Source organism: Labrus mixtus, chromosome 3 (assembly GCF_963584025.1).
Source record: "Labrus mixtus chromosome 3, fLabMix1.1, whole genome shotgun sequence".
Taxonomy (NCBI): domain Eukaryota; kingdom Metazoa; phylum Chordata; class Actinopteri; order Labriformes; family Labridae; genus Labrus; species Labrus mixtus.
In genome coordinates this window covers 26,957,642-26,975,694 of record NC_083614.1, presented here as the reverse complement: position 1 = coordinate 26,975,694, position 18,053 = coordinate 26,957,642, and positions in this window count along the sequence as shown.

Sequence of the window (18,053 nt, the reverse complement as noted above, 5' to 3'; positions counted from 1 at the left end):
CTCACACAACAGAGCTCCCATGGGTAGCATCACATCCAACTTCCCTTTAGAGCTAGTGTGTATTGACTACCTACACTTGGAAGCTAGCCGTGGAGGCTATGAGTATATCTTAGTTGTAATTGACCATTTCACTAGATTCGCGCAGGCCTACCCTACAAAGAATAAGAGTGGAAAAACAGCTGCTGAGCGTATTTTCCAAGATTTCATTCCCCGCTTTGGATATCCATCCAAACTACATCACGATCAAGGTCGTGAATTTGAGAATGAACTGTTTAAAACCTTGCAAAGCCTGTCTGGAGTTGGCCACTCAAGAACATCGCCGTACCACCCTCAAAGTAACCCGGCAGAACGTTTTAATCGTACGATACTCCAGATGCTGAGAACATTAACAGACAATGACAAATTGCGGTGGAAGGATCATCTCCCGCATATTGTACACGCGTACAACTGTACACGACATGAGTCTGTTGGCTTTTCACCATTTTTCCTCCTTTATGGACGACATCCACGTCTACCAGTGGATTTGCTGTTTGGATTCACAGATGAAGAGGAGACACACTCACCTAGAGGATATGCTGAGAAATGGGCTAAAAGAATGTCAGAAGCATACAGGATTGCCAGTGAGAACAGTAAGAAGTCCAGTGCAAGGGGCAAAATAACATATGACAAAAAGGTGAAAGGAGTTGTACTCGCACCAGGAGACAGAGTTTTGGTAAGGAACCTCAGTGAACGTGGGGGACCTGGAAAGCTGAGATCGTATTGGGAGAAAAGGATTTACATCGTCAAAGAGCAAATTGCAGAGAGTCCAGTGTATATTGTGTATGCGGAAACTGGAGACCGGAGAAAAACAAGAACCTTGCACCGAAATCTCCTGTTGCTGGTAAACGACTTACCTGTGGAACTCACCCTAACTAATGTTACACCATCTCCTGCAAAGAAAACATGCAACAGACAAAGAAAAGAAAGAGCTGCATATAGACAGACACAAACCGACATGAGCGAAAGTGAAAGTGATGCGAATGAGGGATACAGTTACTGGTTGAGAATACCTACTGACAAAACAGTGGAAGGATGTTTTCATCCTAAGCAACAAGTACCCCATTCTAATACAGTCAGAGAACCTGTTGAAGAGACAACAGACTTGAAAAAAAATGGACAATTACTGGAACAGACACGGAAAAGGAGAGGAACTGTACCTGAGTATCTACCTGGAGGAAAGGAACATGTAAGGGAAAACTCACCTGATGAAACTGCAACGCTTCTTCAAAAGGAAACAAAAGAGAGGGAAAATATTCCTGAAAACCAACTTGTCTTCACAGAAGAAGCGGACACAATCGAGGAACTGCAATCGGACTCAGATGTGCGACCCCTGACCCCCCCTGTAGAGCATGATGACGGCCAGGTTAGGAGGTCCACTCGTGACAGAAGGCCGCGTCAGTTTCTCACTTATGAATCATTGGGTGAGCCATCAGTCCAATCACATCCAACATGCAATTTAGTTGGAGGGTACCTAGCACCACACCTAACTATCACAGATGCATTGTCTCACACTCTACCTACACACCCACTAATGACATATGTCTCACCTATGAATATGCCATTTTCACAAGCAATCTATTACACTCAAACACCTTACACTTACCATGCACCTACATTGTTTGTTTCTTAGGTAGTGATTCAAATACAGAGGTTTACGGTCATTGACAAGAGTTTATAAGGGCAAAGGTTATAGATTATGGAAATGTCAGGAGCTATTCTTTATTTTTGTCGGGGAGTGTGTGACACACCGAAATGTGTTGTCACATTTTGTTATTGTATTTGGTTATTTTGTATGAATATTATACAAACGTATCTGTGTTTTGGTTAAAGAAGTTATTTTGAAGCTGTTCCTGTATATGCCACAAGGGGGCAGCACCTCCCCTGCTGAGCGGGCTGTTTATTGTCTTTACTGCGCTCTGCTTCAGTCTGGCAGAAGCGAGAGAAGAGTGAACAACTACAGTCGACTCAGTGTGTTTTCTTTGTCTTTTACAGACATACTTTAAGCTGTAAGCAGGTTCCATCCCGTACCTGTTACATAGACAGCAGGGTTTAGTTATTTTTTCGGATCCACGTGCACTGCTTTTGTCGTCTGAACAAAAATGAAAATAGTAGTAGTAGTTTTCACTGGATCGTTTTCATGTAAACGCGACCTTAGTCATGTCTTAGTCTGGTTGAGGCTCTATCTCGGAATCCCCTTTAGTATCGTCTATGTGTGTCAGCAATTTTTTGGGGCTTCTGGGGCCCGTTTCTGAAAGAAGGTTTTGTGCAAACTCTGAGTCAGTTAACCCTGAAATGAGGGAAACTCTGGGTTATCCGTTCCAGAGAGGGAGGTAACTTTATCTCTGAGTCAGTTACTATGGTAACTGAGTCTGTGAACCTAACCTGGTCGGGAGCAGGTTTTCTTCGATGAACCCGAGTTTCTCTCGGTCTCCACCCTCTTACAGAGCCAGAAATGCCATTTCATTTCCTCATGTTAGTGAAGATTCACCGTTTGTCTGAATAAAAATCCAGGTTGTTTTAATATGATATGTTAGGTAGGCATTACTACAGCGTATAAAACTAACTATTTTATCGAACGTCTTTTCTACATTAACGACGGGAGATGTTTATTTAATTAGGGTTAATTAATAAACTAAACGGGATAAAGGTGAGAGGATATTAAGCTAGGCTTTGTGTGTGAATACAGCTTTATGTTGAGGAAGTTAATGCACATTCAAATAGACTCGAATAGAAATCTATATGAGCCTATTATGTTCTTATTTCCTTTTGAGCTGTTTTAAAGTCGCCTTTCTTCTTCTGGTTTAGGCCTATTAAACCTACAATTCCACCAGATTTGACCTGCAATAGGCCTATAATAATTCTGATTAAATTATGTTAAATTAAATTAATAGACTTCATTACGCGCTGAAGCGAGCAGCTGTTTTCTCTTACACCGCTTCTCTCTCCTTTACCACTGCAGCAGTGGTCCTTTTTTCCTTCATAAAACCTGTTCATATTCTCCGTACGTCCGCATAAAGATAAACTTTATTTCGAGATGGTTAAAGTAGGATGATCTCTTTTTTGTCACCTGTTGCCATGGTGAATCGTAGAATCGGGGCTCCATTCATGTTGGCTTTTTATCGTCGTGGTGCACGCGCTGGTCGAAAACTCAGAGTTTCCCATCTGACAGTAAATCAACTCAGAGCTCAGAGTTAGACTGAGGGTTTGTTGAACCTTCTTTCAGAAACGGGCCCCTGGTGTAACCAGCGGTAAACAATAACAAATGCCCGGCAAAGACTTCCTTTTCTCTTGCCTTGCCAATGTTTATAGTCCAACTAACAACTTGAGAAGCAAGTAAAGCAGTGGCTGTTGAGAAATAACCGCAATCATAATTTAATTAAACTTTTTTTTCTTTTCCCCTAGAATTTTCACAGGGTTACTTGACCTCAGTGGTTAATTGCAATATTATAAGTTTGCAGAGTGAAATTGAAAATACTTTTTCACTCTGTGGGGGATTTTGTTGTCTCCTTTACATTTTTGGTGTTCCCCAGGATTTTGTCTTTGGACTCATTGTATTTTTCATTTACATGCTACTTGGACAGAAAGTCAATATGTTTAGCAACATTCATTTTTATATGTACACAGATGTATCCTAAAATTATACCATTAGCAAATGCTTATGTCTGAAGCAACGTCCAGCATGATGACACTCAAAAACTCTCTGTGCAGAACCAAAGTGCGAATAGAAACTGGATAGAAAAAAACATTCTGCGGTAAGATGCACATACAATTGAAGTCTTATTTTCCCTCCTTGTTATGTCTACTTAGCAATCAGGCAGAATCTTTGTGCCCTGTTCTCAGCCTCCCAGTGTGTAGTCTGCACAATTTTGTTGTCATTATGGACCGGTATAAACATGGTTGCCCTGACGACCTCTATGGTGATATTTTTGGTGTAAGGCAGTCTGGACTATCCACACTGCAAAGTCCCTTTGGGAGCATGTCATTTTTTATTAATGTGTTGAGAAATTTGCATTTGTTAGGTTTTAATCCATGAGTAGTAACTATTTGTTTGGATTAAAACATAAAGAAGAACAGACACAGACAGAAACATTGTAAAATGTTAGCAAAAATAACAAAAGTCAGACAAGATTAAGTAGGACTTAATATATAGCTGATGGGTTTCTTAAGACCTGTATAAATATATATATTAAAAATACCTGTGGATATTTTGGGCAATAGAAACACCTGTGAAGCTTTTCTGCTTTCCAGTCACAACCTGAGCCCATATCTGCTGCTGAGAGTCTTCCTTACTTTGATTCTGTCTCTCTGCCTGTGATGAGCATAAACCTGCTTCTCTGTATGAGTCCGAATGTGTTTTTCGCTTTCCGGGCTATTCTTCTCTTCGTCTGAGTCTCACCTTATCCTTCTGCCTGAGCCTAAATGTATCTCTCTGTCTTGAAGCCTGAATATGTCTCTCTATGTGTCTGGTGTTATGAATGTATATGAATTTGTTGCTGCGCCCCATCTGTGTCTGAACCGAAGCCTGTCCTGATAATAGAACTTTCCCTTTCTGTAATAAAACTTACAAAAGCAAACACTTGTGTATATGTTTTCAAATCTTGATAGTGAATTTTGAAATTATCTGAGACTTAAGCGGCTTTACCTGGGCGGCATCTAAAGAGGAACTGTCTGTTCCTTCAGCAGAATTTCTTTGTAAAATCAGTTGCATAACACCAGTGGTTCTCTTTTAATCTAGAGTTTTTGAGGTTCCCCAGCTCTTGACCCCAGAGACGTAAACTCTAAGAATAATTGATTACTTCAACTTTCCCACTCCCACAAAAAATAAAACCTAATTCCAAAAAAAGCCTGTACCCTGTGTGCTGTCAGACCCTTCAGCACGGATATGAAAAGCCCATGCGGTGAGAATCTTAAGTCTCGAGCATCCTCGGACACGCCTCCTGACTTTCCCTCTCACTGTAACTTCAGATCGCTGGAGTTGGATGAGAGTTGTCAGGCAAGGGCCCAGCAGTCCAGACGACTCTCTGCTGAATGAAAAAAAACAGAATGAGCCTCATTGTTTGATCTGTGTTACTTCCACACTTTTCTCCTTCAGGTTCACTCTGCCTTTAAACATGTTTCTCGTTGAGCTGACCAACCGTTTTTAGTCTCAGTCATGCTTTCCAACTCGACTCATATTTCGCTTCTTTGGACACATCTGTGAGACACAGCAGAGCAAGGCTTAACACAAGCATCTGCTGTGTGAGTGTGTGTTTGTTAGACGACTGAATTATCTTGCAAAGTGTTTCTCTTTTTCATTTTGAGGTAAGACTTCAGTTCATAAACGCAACACAGGGCAACCGTCAGTATCGCCCCTTACATTCCAGGTCAGTGAACACAAGGCAACGCAACAACACATTAAAACAATTAAACTCCAACAAAATAGGACGTGACGCTGACTTTAACAAATGCAAATTGAAGCCAGGGGTTAAGGTCTTTATTCAAAACAAGCGGAGGGAAAATTGCGGTAATGGTCTCGGTGAAAACACGTCTTGCTGATAATAAAGGCCTTAATTAGCTTGATTGCGTTTGTTGTTGATAACATCACACTGTGCAGGTAACCTGCTGCTGTTTCCCTCAGATGCACAACAAAGCATATTTTCTTCCTCCCATCTTATTTTCTTAGCATATATTAATTTATTGTTCCCCGTAGTATGACAAGGTGCCAAGTGTTTGCAATAAGCTTGTCGGCATAAACACCTGTCAAACTGTTCTGTTTGACGAAATCCCAACGCTAAAAGGTTGTTTGTTAAAAAGCAGCTGCTTGTGTTACTTAATGTGGAAGAGGAGGAGAAAAAAACGTGAAAAGGTTTCATTTGCTAACTCAGTTCTTTTTACGTTTCAGAAACGGCTAGGACTCCAACCTGTACAAACACATAAATGGTTTGTTCCTCCGGTCTAATTGGACCTGAAGGAGCATTTAGCTACTGATGGCTGACAACACATCATCATAGCTCCACTCCAACCTGACAAACACATAATGCTGTGGATGGGTGCACTTTGGTTTAGTTTGATAATACTACTTGAAAATGTAAAGCCACTAGAGACTTTCTTCTAACCCTCAATCCCCACATACTCTGTGTGGGGCGCGTTTCATCATGTGTATAATGTTGATAAATGTTGTGTGGATAGTCTGTTAGGAAACTTGTCAGACAGCTTAATGCCAGCTGCAAATGATTGTTTGTTTCATGTATATGAAGTGGAATCCAACTTATTGCTTGGAAGCTGAAAGAAAGCTGCCAAAACGCCAACGCACTAATGAAAAAAGATTTGATGTTTGTATACAATAAAACCATGTTCCGCTGTTGACTTGAGGATGTATCATGCTCATGGGACTCTTGATTGAACTGGACCAGTCTGCAACCCTGATCATAACTGTCTGAAAGGAAGGACAAACATCCAATGATGCCATTTCATTTTCTTTAGTATTGAACTGCAAACACCATTAGCTCTGCAAACTGACCTCAAAAAAAGCAGACGCCATCGATAACCCCCGGCTCTGTGAGATGATGTTTCCGCTCAAATAATGCTATCACGAGCCTCCGGGAGGCTTGTAAAGGTGATTGTTATTTGATATTTCACATACACGACAGTGGTTCCTCTTGGGGTCAGAGTATTGATTCCTGTTTTTTTTTTACTTTTTTTTTTGTGACATCAGGTGGCAGTGTTTGGGAAATTTCTTTCTCCGCTCAGCTTTGTTGACACTTCCTCTCAATTTCTGAAAGATCCTGAGGCGGCTGTGATATTTCCCCGAATCGATCTGTTTGATCAGAGGCAGTCTGATGGAAGTGGACAATTTGTCACCCCACTCTGCAGACCCCGGCTGTGTCTGTCTTCTGTCCGATGGCTGCAAGTCATTTAGAGGCATTACCGAATTAACAGAGGCCGATTCACATCCTTGATGACAGGCTTGATCTGAGCGTTCCGACGTGATTTATTCCACTTTGAATTGAATTAGTTCACCTTTCTGTTACTTAATATAATTGTCCTGTTCCTCATAATTCATATTTGTGTTCTTCGAGCTTGAATGTGCTAGAAGCCGGTCCAAAAGTCATTTAATCTTTGGCCACTTAGTGTTCTACAAAATTGGGAAATCATTCATCCTAATGGGGCTATATTTCAACTTGGTTCGTTATTTCATTTAATTAGGGCGGGGAAATGAACAAATATTTGGCTGGAGCGCGCGAGCAAATGACATTTTTTCGGCAACATTTTGAATTGAGTAATTATGAATGTGTTAGGTAATGACATTATAAATGCAAAAAAGAAAACAAGCGACTGTGGATGTCTGTGTCGCTTTGAGCACTTAAACCTCTGCAGTTTGCTATTTAGACACGTCCATCCGTCATTTCCACCAAAGAATTACAGAAGTGGCTGCTTATTTTTGCATGCAAAATAACGCACACTTAGTATCAACGGCGAGCTAAATACTAATTTGCTCTGAGTGACAAAGCCAAGAGGAAACCTGACGGAGTGTTTCAAACTGTGTTTGGCTCTGCGGCTTAGCTCTGCTTTCTTCTTTCTTTCCTCAAGACTCACCGGAAAAAACAAACACGCTCCGATAACAGCCTAATAGGATGGAGGCTGATGATGAAATTTTTTACTGTCATCACACTCATTATCCCATGAAGACACTAAAAAAGTAAGAGAGGGTGAGCGGGAGAGAGGGGAGAAAAGCCACAGACAGAGACACAAGGAGGGGTGGAGGTAGGGGTGGGGGGGGGGGCTGACGAATTTGGAAGAGGAATAGAAAGAGAGCTTTTTCAGTTGAGGAAGATTTATGACCTAATGCCGATGTGCTTGTGAACTCTTTAGTGCTCTGCCTCTCTCAAAAATGTCCCCATTGTGGCGCTCAGTAACTCTGCAATCCTGTGATCAACATCCCTGTCTCCATGTAAATGTGCACAAATGGCTCCCCTACACACAATGAGATTTATGGCCCAGACAACACACCCGGAGATTTAGGATCAAAATTGCACTCAAAGAATCGATCCACACATCAGCTCGGTTTCCAGGCCTGGATATGAAATCCTGAATATTTATGCCTCCGCATCAGAAGATATAAAAAAAATAATTACGCAGAGTGAATCTGGGATGCGTCATGGCTATAATGAAGGGCGCGTGTACGGTAATGCATTAATAAGCTGTGTTATGTTAAGGATTGATTATTGGAGAGGATTTCAAAGAGAGGGACGTTTATATAATTGGGTTTGATTAAAGACATTCAGCTGTATGAATGCTGTTCACTACTTAAGTCCATTTCAATAGAATTCTGTTACTGTTGTATTTTTCTTCTTCAAAGGTTGTTCACCTAAACCTTAACAAGTAACTGAAAAAGTAGCTGTTGGAAAACAAATTTCTAAATAAAAGGAAGAAGTCCAGTCTTCATTTGGGTAGAAGATCAATCCTTTCAAGTTGGGAATCGGCACATTAGAGGAGAAACTTGACACTTTGGTTTGTTCAGCTGAGGCCCCCTGTCCCCCTAGCTTTTTTTTTTTCTGTGTGACAGCGCATTTTTTCAATTGTTGGAGAAAAAGCAAAGCGCCCAGCGTCTAATTTGCAGGCGCTCCACCTTTTTTTTTTTGTGCGGCTGCTCCAAGCGACAAACAAATACAAACTGTATTAATTGATCATTTCCGTATTTAACTATTACATGTATCATGAAGGGCAGGATTTGTGGCTCAGTCTGCATTTTTCTTTTGTGGTATCAGTAAGACTTCTGCACCATAAACAGCTCATTGCTAATATTTTCCCTTCGCAGAGGAGCACACACACATTGCATGTTTGTTTTCGGGTTCCTCAATCTGACTCGCAGAGTTTGTTTTTGCACACAGCGGGACCGTCTCGGGACTCGCTCTGTACGCCCTGCTGCTGTCAGTGCACTGTAAGCACCCCCGGAGCTATGTGGCTTTGTGAAGTTAAGCCGGGGCTGTGCACTGTACTAGAGGACTTCCTTGCATAAGTAAGAGCTTACATAAATGTTTAAAGTGGTTGGTTTTACCGACAACACACAGAAAATAAGACGTACTTTCTCACTATGGCCAAGAAGATACTTTTTGGTTTTATCTGCCCAAGTTTCAAGATAAATATTATAAGTAGCAGTAATTTATTTCGGTACAAATACACCATTTTCCATTAGGGATATGTGTAGAAATAGTAGAATAAATAACAGGAAGTGAGGCTGCAACATGATGGAGTTTAATGGAATTTATTTGATGTGCCTAAATGATTAACTTACAGTGTGTTTTTACAATCAGTACCCTGAAGAAATCGGAGAATCCATTTATCTCTTTCTTATTCTGGAGAAATATGCAGTTTATTGTAATTTAAAAGAGGAGAGTTGTTAATTTTTTCAAATGTATCTGATTTAAGTAATAGTCTAGTCTTGTAATATGAAGATCAACTTTATTAACAAATTAGGCCGACGCGTTTCAACTTGTGGCCTTCATCAGTTTTCATATGATAAACAGAAATGTGTGCATTGGGTTTTTTTTTGCATGTAATCCTACGATTGTCCGACTCCTCCTCATTCCATCCATTATCTTGACTTCTTTTCCTGTAACAGGTACGTGGTCCTTCTAATTCCCTGTTGTAAAAAAAAACAACTCTTTGTCACCTGAGTTGCTCCGCACATCTAATCTAATATTGCCTGTGTAAACCCCCTGCAGGGCAGAACAAATTAATCAGGCCTCTCTCCGCCTCAGGTAAGACCTTCAAATCTGCTGACGATTCCATGGGTTGTGTGCGTGTCACCGTGTTTTACTTGTTGTAGGTATAATTCCAAACAGTGAATGAGAACAGCTTGATAGCAGAACTCTGCCTAAATACATCCTGAGTAAATACTGGCAGAGGGACTGGAGAAGCCGCTGCACAGCTGTCGCGTTGCTTTCACTCTATGCAGCCTTTTTGCAGACTTTGGCTAAAGACGTTTTCACACTGATAGCTCATTTGCTCAGGTCTGAATTGTGGACCGATTTGTTACATTGTAGCAACCCAAAGTTTGGTCTGTGTTCAAACTGGGACATTTACAAGCAGGTCAAAATGTGTGATACATGAGGAATATTCTCTCTAATTGGCCGGAATTCGTTGCGGGGAAAAATCCTGAAAGTAAACAAAAAAACTGGTTGACTCCTGGTTGGTTGTGGTTGCTCCAAAGACACTTTCCAAATCCAAAATTGGACAACACTACGGATTGGTGTAGGCTCTGGTCAATGGTTTTTATATTATTTAAAATGAGACAGTTTGAAAACGAGGCGCGAGTACAGCTCAAACATAATACGGTGATGTAAAGGTGCTTATAAAGACAGTTCAGGAGAACGTGCACATTACCTCTACTTAACCATGACCTGCTCACACATCCAAGTTGTTTCTGAAGATCTGTCAGGTGTGTCTGTGGTCTTTAACACATGTTCAGCAATAATGTATGGGGGGGACGTGGTGGTTACTTCCTGCAGTTGGGTCGTATCGATCGGTTCATGTTCTTACTATGAACCAACCGCACTAGAGTCAGAAAAAAAGCAGACTCAGACCCACATTTTCCAGCACTCTCGTTGAGGTTGTTTGCTCTGCAACAGCTTTCGTTCCAGCTTAAATGAGCCTCACTAACTTGCTGAACAGACCGGAGTGGTGCCCCTATTTAGCGTAAACACCTGTGATTTTAAATGTACTGTTTGCTTCTAGTAGACTCTATTCAAAGTAAAATCTTTTACTTTTCCTCTGAAGGTTACAGCATTGTTCCTCTGATGTGTGTTTGGCTACTTTCATTTGAGGTGGGGCACAAAGATGTACCTGAAAACCTCAGAGATAGACATGTTTCATCAGGAAAGCTAAGTTACTCCACTTTCTCTCCTAAATATGTGTGTGTGAGAGAGAGAGAGAGAGTTGTCTGCAGAGGCCTGTGCAAAGCAGCATAGATGCATGATGACACAGGGACAGCTCCAATGGCCATGACAGCAGCTTTATAGGGTGTCAAATTGACACAGGTCCATCAGACAGAGGAGAAGTTTGAGGCAAAGGAAAAAGAAGCAAGAGAAAGCACATCACACATATAAAAAGCAACCTGAAAATCTACCACAAAAAATAATGAATACTCAGAGGAAAACTGTGTGTATACAGAGATGTGTGTGTCCCCTGATACTTGCCCAGATTTTCTCCAAAAACCATCCGGTGCAACTCGGCACCTGTTCATCTTCAGATTTGAACCGCGACAGAGAGCAGTGAGTGGAAACAAAGAGTTGCTTTCATCCTCCATGCCAGGTATATCTTCTCTCTCTCTCTCTCTCTTCCCCTCTGGCACTCTTTGCAGGAATCTGTCTCCCGCCATGTTCCTCTGGCATTCAAAGCAAGATTTCTGCAGGAGCATGTGCCAGGCTTCACATCTCACTGGCTGGCCTTTGGATGTGCCAGCTAAGAAATCGTGTTGACCTAACCAGCTCCAAAAGTCTGCACAAGTTAATGTAGGAATTAGAGGAATGTAAGATAGAATCATAGCTTATGATGAATATTCTGGACCAATGTCAATCTCTGCACTCCCGATCGGGTCCCTTTCCCCTCTGACTGTATATTTAGCACAGTCATGATTATTTGAGCTGGCTGAGCATGATTCCAGGGAATATTTCATTAAAACTGCTGGCTGTATTTTACCTTGACACTTCCGAAACCTGTTGACTTTTGTTGAAGGAATCCAGGTTTCATTCTTCTCTGTTGGCATTTAAAGGTAACCTTCTTTGGAGCCTAATGCCAGGCGTACCTCTGTCATTGGCTGGCCTTTGGAGGTTCCAGGAAACTAAACTCATTTGTTGGTGCTGTAGTATGACTCTCATAACAAAATGTGGAAAAATCATACAAAGAACTATTCAGATAAGACCTGTGCCAAAGACAAGGTGCATGTTATAAGGTAGAGAACTGCTGTAGATGTATGAAGTGGTCATTTGGAAGCCACTTGAAAGATGATAAACGCCTGTTTTTTTTTATTTTTAAATGCAAGAAGGAGCATCACAGACACAGCTGCTGAGGGCAAACAAGAATGAACATTTAATTATTTAAAAGGTTCATTATTGTGCAAATCTGTTTCAACTGTGTTTTGTGTAAACTCAAACGAACAAAGCGCCCAAAAGTCAAATGTAATCAATGTCTTTAAGTGTGTTTGGACCCAGTAAGTGCCTTCCCTTCTCCCAGCGAAAGCACTGACGACCTGATTCACAAAACACTTGCGAGGCTTTTAATGCAACTGCTAAACCAAATTAATAAAAAAGACACCGTCTAATTTACAGGAAAAAAAACACAGGGGGTTAAATGCAACCATAACTGCGCTGCAGGGCAAACAGTGTCTCTGTGTGTCAGTGCTGATTGTGCGTATTTAAATGATCCATTATGCAGTCATTTGGGGAAAAACTGGACCCTATTTATGCAAATAAACCTCATTACAGAAAAGTGTCTAATTCACTAACATGAGCGCTAAGAGACACGCACAGTTAGAGAGGAGTTAAAAGAAGGTCTGGTGAGAGATGGTGGTAACTGCACCGCAGTATTCATGAGATATGTAACCTGAAACTTTCCAGTGCTCAGGACAACAATTTCAACATCTGTATGACTTAAAAAATATCTGTACATAAAGACTGTAAACATTACTTTGATGTGACTATTATTGGTATAACCAGGGGTTAAATCAGTACGGCTGTCAGAGCCATGTTTGGAGGCGTTTCGCAAGAGGATGAACGTTTTTTTTGTTTGTTTTTTGAGCTGAGTTTGCTTGCTCCATTCACAGATATTCTTCTTTTTATAGATATAAACCCTGAAACAGTCCCCCACCACCCCACCGATCGTTTATGATCTCGCTCCGTTAGCATTATGCAGCTTCATGCAGAGTAAGGGTGCAGGCAGCTTTTGTCCATATTCAGACGCAAAAAAACGGGCGCAAACTGCACTGAGCAGGACAGCTTTGTGGGCTTGTGTGCACCTAAATATCATCAACACTATAGGCTTTGTAAAGTTAATTAGACCTTGAGACAGAGCAGTAAGCGGGGCGGAAATGATACACAGTTTTTCTGAGCTATACCAACCACAATCCATTCTGAGTGATGCAGGCCCTGTGTCATGTGGAAAGCACTACAGTCTAGCCATGTCATTGTAAAATAGCTACATAAAGTGCATGCATCAGAAAAAAACATTTCACAGTCTTCTAATAGAAAAGAAAACGTCTTAGAGACTTGTCTTGACCTGTCCTTGGTTAGTCTTTTTATGAATATCCAGCATATTTTACATCAGGTACATACAGAATCAGGGGCTATGACGGTGGAGATTACACATTATTATCATAATTGAAGAAAACATCTATGATCTTGGGATGCTTCCCCAAGCGCTTTAAGTGTGAGAATCTGATTGAGGCTCAAATTGGTACAGTCTTACTGATCCTGCAGCAGAGATGGGGTCTTTGATGCTAAGCCAATCAGAGTGTTTGCAAAAGGATAAACTTTGGGTTACTTTTGCCTCGCAGGAAAAATCTGAATGTGTATGAGAATGACAGAACCGTGCCAACAGAGAAACTGTAGGACATCAAATAAACTGTTTTTCTGGGTTTTACACCAAAGCAGAAATGTATAACAGATGCACGTAACAGTACATGTGTAAAATGTAAATCTAATCCATGTGAATGCAGTGACAAAGACAAGAACGCTTGGATAAATAACAAAAACATTCCAAAAATGAAAACAGAACAAAAATTGGAAAGCTCTTCCTGCTCTCCCGTTCTGCTTCAGAGTTTCTCTTCCTCTCCCGAGACAGGCAGTTTTGAACATAACATCTTTATTTATTTCATTTTTTTTGACAGGACAGCAATCATGTTATGCCACGAACAGGTTTCTTTACATATTAATTGCATCTACCAGCTGCTGTGAGAATGGTGGGCTCCAGATATGCAGCCCGAGCGGACTCATTAGCTTGTATCCACATAGCTGAGCTGCTGTAGCACCAGTCTCGCTATACTCATGAAAATGCATAAGGAGTTATGTGCTTGACACCTGTTCATGCTTTTATAAATGACCTAAAACCCTAACACTATCAATGACTTACACAGGAATGTCTCCAGGATCACATCAGGCTCCTCCACCACAACCTTAGACAACGCTGCCATAGTGCCAAAGTCAAACCTGAATTATATAAATGAGCCACTGAAAACTTTGCATTAAGGTCATCCTTCGATATGTTTTAATCCCATCCATTTTAAAGGGTACAATCTATTTTCTTTTAATGACCGACACGTTCTAAAAGTACTGTAGCTTTAAGTAAAACTGTCTTTTTTCATAAAGAAGGTGCATAAAAGAAGAATAAGCCCATCAACATTTGTAGCACCTTCATGTACACTGATTCAATTGAACAAATACACAAATGTTGCAAATGAATTGATGTATAAAATCTTGCTTAGGTAATAAAAAAAATAAAAAAATCCCAATATTGGTTGATTACGACTTCTTACTGTGTTGCTGTTTCATTAGATTTATTTATGACTACTTTAAAGAACTATAATTTTGTATAAGACCCTTAAAGCTCTATTTCAGGTTACAATAAACAATAACAATTGATTAAACTATGCAATGGATTCAATGGCATATGCATCTAAAATCTTTTACAATTATTTTTTAAAGCATTTTAGGAGTTAAGAAAGAGCTAAGAGCCAATTTTTCCTTTACTATGAAACAAATCCAAACTAATACAGGCCCTGGGTAGTCGGTCCCACTTTACCCCACCACCACAACGCCCGCGGATTTAACTGAAAACTGTTTTAAGACTCACTTTAAAAGCAGCATGTATACATCCAGTAGAAGTTTAATTTTATTTGCTTCATATGTAAATAAGTCAAACAAAAAAAGACAAAAAAGTGTGCAAAATAAAACAAAGGAAAATGTAGTGGTAACACCTCGAGACTAGAGCTATTGAGTGATGGGACAACTGATGAGACAACGGCATCACACCTCAGCAGCGGGCAGCTGGCTTCACAAACACAGTGAGCATTCCTTGAACTTGATTTTAAAATGCAACACTTTAAAAAAAAAAAAAAAAAAAAAAGTATAGCTTAATTTCTATAACTTCTGCATGTCATTGGACTTCCTGTTATGTAACACTGCAGATGAAGTGGTAATTATTTTCCAGCAGAGCAGTTTGAACTATTTCATCCAAATAGCTTCAATGAATAAAACGTTTTGTCCTTTTCAGGGTCACATGTCTGTTTTTCAGATGCTGCCGCTGCTCTACAGGAGCTGAGCTGCTGACACAAAGTAACCTCAGAACATACTTTGACATACAAAACACATAGGAGCACAGGGTCTTTTCAGGGTTTCCTTTTTACCAACAAATTCACATATTTAATCTCATTGAAAAGGACACTCATTTATCATTCAATATCTGCTCTAAACGTTCTCTCTTCACTCCCAAGCTGCGGTTTCTCTGTCCGTCTTAAAGGGATAGGTCAATATTTTTGAAGTGGGGTTGTATGTTGTACTTTTCAGTAGTTTGTATATTTGTCAAGATGTTGGTCAGCTCAGCCTCCTCTATTGATTAAACGGCAGGAGTTCAGGCCCAGAAGCTAGGCTACATATTGTAGCAGATGGGTCCGTTTACTTGACGTAATTTCACAGATTTATAGAAAAATAGGCTAAAAAACAACTTTGGGGTAACTGAATGCTGTATCGAAGAAATCACAGCGCTTTACTGTTTTTCACAGCGGACTTAAAAGACTTTGTGTTCTTATTTCCAGCAGCGCACTGATCCACTTTTCAGGTCTACAGTGTACGACTCAACTTGAATTTTGCAGAGGAGATTGATAATTATACTGTGAATTTTGATATTACTGCATCTCAGTTTGAGATCATTTGAAGTAATCTGAGAAATGTCTATAAACGTTTTTAGATTTGTACTTTTCTCCCTCCTGCTGCTACTGCTTTGTAACCTTTCATAGAGAATTCATCACTGACTTTGCTCTCTTTTGAGACGTGCTATTATCACAGAACATTATTATATGATGTAAAGTGCATTACTGGAATAACCTTTAAGATTTTTGCTGCTGATGAGTGAGAAACAAGTCTGTGCTGTAAACACATGAATGATATTAGGGTTTAAAGGGGCTTTAGCTGTGATGGATAAAGAACACAGTCAGATGTATTTTGTTTTTTAATGGATCCCTGTTGAATTCCTCTGATAAATCCTATATTTCCACACATGTGTGCCGTCTTGCAGCTGTTTGCACACCAGCAGAAATCCACATCCTAGATGGTAGATAGTAGTGGCTTAGAGGGAAAATCTTCTCTCTGACCCATCTTGCAAGCATTGGGCAGACATTATTCAAGCAACCAGGGACCCAATCAGTTTCAAAGCCAGCACCTTGGTCAAGGCCAACACGCCTACCAAGCATGTCTTTTTCTGGTGCGGAAGGAAACTGAAGCAACTTAAAGGAACCCATCACAAAACAAGCAGCACATTACATCTTTGGATCCTGCTGTGGTTTGCCAACAACGCTGACCAAACATGACCGACAAAGCTGGCAAGGATACACGATCAAGAAAATAGATAAAAAACAGCCAGAGAAGAAATCATGACAATCCACATGAGGGATTCAGATATAACTGGTTGGTGATTAAATGAACCGTTTCACCCAGATACAAGTCTCATGTTCCAAAATGGACGCTGTCTTTTTGGGTGCACGTTGTGCACGCGGCATGAGGCATATGTCGAGTACAGCTGGTATACTCTCAGGGGTTTGTCTTCGCCTTATGCGCACATGCTTTCTGCCCATTACAAATGAGGCAGCTGCAGGAATCGGCAGCCTCACCTCCGTGCACACCATCATAGTGGACCAATAGTTCACAGAAGTCACGGCTGCCTAATGAAGTATGACTTTCGCTAAAGTTGGCAGGTGTCAGTTGTTTTTGGATGATAGGTGGAGTGTGTGAGCGTTTATGAATTCCTACTGAAGAGAGCTTACCACATTGCCGCGGCGACAAAGCCACATTAATAGGGACGTGTTCTTAAGCCGAGCACGTCAGAGTAGATTTAAAGATTATCCAATGTTTCATCTGTCAATTTGAATATTTGCAGGAAAAACACAGATAATGATCATGATTTCTCGTGTGTTTGTGCAGCTTCACGCCTCCTCTCACCACCCACCACATCCAGTGTGACATCTCACCTGGCCCTGTCCAATTAAAGTCACAAGACAGATCCTCCTAATATAAGCTAATGCAAACATTAGGAAGACATTTTTGGCAGCATTAGTCTGTGATTGAATGCCATTTAAAGCTCGCAGTGAGAGCGCTGAATCAGAGGGGGTTGGACCTGGCAATCTGGCCGGAGAAATTCCCTTTGAGGATGAGCATTTCATTTTTACTTTTTCTTTGTTTTTTAAGCGAGGCACAGAGCAGCCGCGCTTGCACAAGCAACACACTTTAAAATGCACATGAACACACACATGGACGCACACAAAGACAGCGCTTGTGTGCTGCTTAATGTGGCCAAAAACATTAAGCAGCGTTCTCCTTGGCAGTGAAACAGCAGTTGGCTCATCATTACGGTGTGTTGGTAAAGATCCAGATTACATTCCAGCTTAATAACAATGTTTGTCAGAATCCTTGTTCTTTATTCCTATGTGGGAGGGATTCAGATGACAAGTGTGCTCTCAGTTTTTTCCCTGCATTTTATTTTGGTTTATAGGACAGTTTCAAACACACACTGATGTTCCTGACTGCCTCACTGCGGCCGTCAGACAAATATCAAATGCTGAGGAGCATAGATGAAAATATGCAAAGCAGGCAGTTTAAAGGGAATAAAACAACAAAGTGGGTAATTATGCATAAGGTTGAAGGTGTTAATTGTAGACGCTGAGATGTTATGTTCCCTGTTGGTCTTTGTGTCTTAACAGGTGTTACACATTCCTCATCTAACACCCCTCCTACCTCATGTCAGGGGTTGGCTCTGTCAAAACACGAGAG